The following is a 4659-nucleotide window of genomic DNA, read 5'->3' as shown; positions in this document are numbered from 1 at the left end:
GTAGATTCGTATTTTTGTCCTCAGACGTATTTCAGGCCGTGACCATAATCGCCTTTGAAGTCGACAAAAGGCAGCTCGTGCGGCATTAATGCGCGCTTCAATCTCATTCATGCCTTGACCGGTACCAATGAACGTGCAGCCCAGGTATTTGAAGCTATCCGTCTCCTCGAGGGTTTCCCCGTTGAGAGTGACGGAGGACCTTTCTGCTTGGGGGATGCCAGCCGATAGAATTTTCGTCTTGCTGGTGTTTATTCTCATGCCGATGGCAGCTGCCTTCTCCTGGATTCGGTTCAGCACCGTCTGTATGTCTCTGTAGCTCTCCCCGAGAACCGCAATATTGTCCGCGTAGTCCAAATCGGTGAGATGAAAGTTACGCCCCACCACGACGCCAGGATATCCAGGCAGCGCCTGCTCCATGATCCAATCAATAGCGTAATTGAAAAGGGTGGGCGAGAGCGCGCATCCCTGGCGGACACCACTGCTGACGTTGAAGAAAGAGGAGTCCTGGCCATAACAGCGGACACGCGTGCGAGTCCGATGGTAGTAGGCCTTGATCAAGTTGAGTAGCTTCGGGGGGATACCATCTGCTTCCATCACTCTCCACAGGGTACCGCGGTCAACCGAGTCAAAAGCGGCAGCGAAGTTGATAAAGTATACGATTGTACGCTGTTGGTAGCACCAGCGCTGTTCCAAGGCTCGTCTCAGCGTGAATATTTGGTCGACGCATCCGCGGCCAGGTCGGAATCCGCATTGGTTAGGACGAGTCCTTCTGTCCCTTTCGTATTGAAACCATCTCAGAATGAGGATAGTGAAGACTTTGGCAGCGACATCTATAAGGCTGATGCCTCTGTAGTTACTACATGTCCGTTTGTCACCCTTCTTAAAAAAGGGAAGAAGGATGGCGTCACTCCAATCTTGGGGAATCTCCCCACTATTCCAAATCTCAGAAATCAGCTGGTGTAGCTGCACAATTATTTGATGACCTCACATCCTGGTATCATTATTAGCAGCAGCAGTAATGATCTCGACCAGTTACTTTTAACAGATAGATGACATCATCAATAATGCCAACAGATTGCAGTCACAACTAGAAGTAGTAGTATAGAAATGCCATGAACTTTTATAAATTAGTAATATGTAATGAAAAGCATCACACGAAAAGAAAGCAAAACTTTTTTTTATAAAAACAACGAAAGAGTTTATTTAATAAAGTACCTACACAGTTTAGTATAGGTGGAAGAAATTGAACAGTATGCAAAATATAGAAAGTTTTTTGGGCCCCAGAAAGTCTGTCAGTAATTATCTTCAAGCAAAGATAGCTGATATTTGAGTGTCCAGTGGACAGGGACAAAAGAGAGGGAGAGACGTCTTTCCTTATTGCTTCCAGCATTCTCTCTGCTGACTGACCGTGATTTTCAAAGGGGCTTAAATAGTTCTTTAGAGGAACGATGAAATCAATGCACCCTGCATATTGGTTGGTCAGTGTGTAACCAAATCACCTAGCAGGGACATTTCTCCATAAGAGAAAATAAATCTTTATTTATGTCTGCTACACTAAGATCAAGGGACTCAATGAAGGTAGATAATAACATTGTCACAGACAAAGTGATAATCACAACTCAGGTTTAGCAAATGTAATAACGGCCCTTTTCATAGTTACCACTATTCTAACTCTTACTCTAAGGTAATTACGACAGTTTTCATGGCTGCAATGTGATGCCTCTTTTCAGTCTCAAGAGACAATGGATACCCCCTGGAAGGGTAGCTGCGCATGTAATTGTGAGTTAAGGGTTGTGCAATCTCCAACCTCACCTCTCCTGAATCGGCACTTTTTGAGTCCAGTGGCAAGAAGTCCAAGATGACTAGAAACAATGCTGAGATAAGCGGAGAGCACATACAGTACCTGGAATTCCCAAATGGTCACCCATTTTAGTACTGACCAGTCTCAATGTTGCTTAACTTCAGTGATCTGCTGGGAACCAATGTGTCAACATGATTATGCTGTATATTTCATAGCTAAAATCATTTTAAACTTTTTATGTGATTACAGCTGTTTTCACTGCTACCAGTATTTTGATTTTTACCTTAATACAATTATAGACATTTTCACGGCTACCATAATTCTTTTCTTTGCAACTAAATTTTAGTGATTCCTGCATCAATAACATGATTACCTTCTGTGCACTGTCTGCTGAGCTGTAAGTCACAAACTGTAAGTTGTATTTATTTCAGAAAATATCTTATGCATGAATTGTCTCCCCTTTATTGCTGTGTCAAGTTCATTTTTCTCAACTTTATGAACCACCAAATGTATGATTTTGAATTTGGCAGATGATTAATATGAATTTAGGAGAAAAAAATAGGTTTAATAATAATAATCAGAAACTTTTATTTTGTTAATATGGAATGTAACCAGTAAAGGCAACAAAGTCATAGTGTAATTATTTAAATAAAATAAATTAAAAGCTTGAAATTTATTCAAGTATTATGCATTTTTATTGTGATGTTCGTTTTTTGTTTTTTTGAAATCAATTTGTAAATATTTGGCTCTAATAATGTCACTGCAAGACATAGAGCTATGTTTGTTTCAAGTTAAGATTAATACTGACTTTTAGTTTTTTTGTTTCGAATGAATAAGCACTTATGAAGACCTAAAACTGCTCGAGGATGAGTTAATGAAATGGCATGATTGTCAGTTTCGAGATGACCTTATGAGAGGATAGAGAATGATTAATGAACTAAGACTGATTACTTTTGGGTATGGTTTATGAGTAGAACCTGCTAACCTTGGATTGGAAAATGACCATGTTGTAATCTGCAGGGAAGCAGTTTTGTGATAATGTGTTCCGCAGTTGAGGAGCCCTTGCAAAAAAAAACTCCGTTCATTAAAATTCCACCTGACACTAGGTATACAGGAGAAGAAAAATCTTCTTGTGGTAAAAAACAAGTTCATGCTCAAAGAGGAAGTAGAGATTAGAAATAATTATAGAGTAGAGAAAGACTGGTTATGTCTCAATCATCCACCACTAGATTGTGAAGTCAATTTTTAACTGTGTCTAGACAACAAAGAGTGCTCTGTGCGATGACCCTACCTTACAATTCATCTGACTCTTATGGGTAGAGGATTGCATCAGGAGTCAAATATTTTCTGGAGCAGTAGAATGATCCAACCATTTATTTTTCTGCAATTTTAATAACAGATGGAGCATAAGTTTTCCATTTTCAATCTGGAGTGAAAGTTAATTCTATTAGCTTAAAACAAGGGGAAAGAGCCATCCATTTTAACTGGAGCAAGATAAGGATCCAAGTGTTTGTGATGAAAGGAGTTGAGCTTTGTATTGTTTTGATCGAACTATTGTTCTCATGAGTGTTATTCGTGTAACGTTTTCGTCGATGTAGCCTCCAACCTTCATTAGATATGATGCTGGTCACCATTTTGGAAAAGAAAGGAGAAAAGTTACTGACTCCATAGATGGTTTTGTATTCTTGGAATTGTTTTTGTTTTTTATTTCACTGTGATTTTTGTATGTGTGGAAAAAAAAAATTTGGTTGACAAGAAGAGGTAACTCTAATAGAGTTTGACAGGGTCACTTCCCTTTGTCAACCAATTTTTTTTGACACATACAAAACCAAAGGAAAAAAAAACTCCAAGAATATAAAACCATCTACGGAGCCAGTAATTTTTCTCCTTTCTTTTCCAAGATGGCGACCAACATGCCTGACGAAGATCAAAGGCTACATTGACTTAAACATAGCACAAGATGAGAAAAATAGTCCGATCAAAGCAAGTGATACAAACAATCAGCCCTCATGTCAAAAATTCAGAACTGAGTTAAGCTTTGTTTTAGAGGTGTTAAAAATCATGTTTTCCTTCCTTTCACCATGTGCTCCAGATTTGAAAAGAGAGTATCAACAAGAATTCGATCATCAGTGCTGTTTAAAATACTGTCATAAATAGTTGTGCCATCTGGATAGATGTCAACAAATAATTTCAGAATAGGATTTGGAAGATCAGAAAAATGGTCGAACCCAATATAGATGTTTAGGGTATGCTGGAGTTATTGCAATGAGTTTCAGACTTTTGCCACCAACAAAAAGACTCGATGGTTGACAAGATATTGCCAGATATTCTGAGGTGATGCCATAGACAATTGTACCACCTACATAAATGTCAACAAATGATCTCAGAATCTATTTAGGAGATCATTAATGAAGATCTGGAAAAATGTGAGGTCCAGGATATATCATTGTGACATGCTTATATTACACAATCATTCCAAATTATTAACTTTTTCTTCTAATTAACTGATAGAACCCTATTCCAAGCAAACAGAAACAACAGCAACAACTGCAAACAATAACAACAAAAAAAAAACGGTAGGAGCAGAAAAAACGATTTCTCTAACATATTCAATTTTGATTGATTAAATGCTTAAATTTCTATTGGTTATTGAGATCCCATTAACCAATAATAAATAGTCGCCCCTGGGAGCCAAGCACCTGTCAAATATTTCTATATAAGCAAGAACCCAAGTACACCCAAGGAAAGATCACTGTTTGTCAAACGGGCCTTGTTAGTCAAAGTATGGCTGATAAAATACTAGTGAACAACCCAAATTAACTCTGGCAATTGGGCCAAGAGTTGTTGACAATCAAAGA

The 4659-nt window shown here is 38.4% G+C and overlaps 1 pseudogene; it reads right to left on the bottom strand.

The window, feature by feature from the left end:
- Nucleotides 1-1891: 1891 nt before the first annotated feature.
- On the bottom strand, nucleotides 1892-2009 carry LOC145244016 (5S ribosomal RNA; annotated as a pseudogene).
- Nucleotides 2010-4659: the final 2650 nt, after the last annotated feature.

The sequence above is a fragment of the Euprymna scolopes genome, chromosome 22 (genome assembly GCF_053919585.1).
Source record: "Euprymna scolopes isolate OS-2025 chromosome 22, ASM5391958v1, whole genome shotgun sequence".
NCBI classification, from domain to species: domain Eukaryota; kingdom Metazoa; phylum Mollusca; class Cephalopoda; order Sepiida; family Sepiolidae; genus Euprymna; species Euprymna scolopes.
This window is presented reverse-complemented; position numbering and strand designations above follow the sequence as displayed.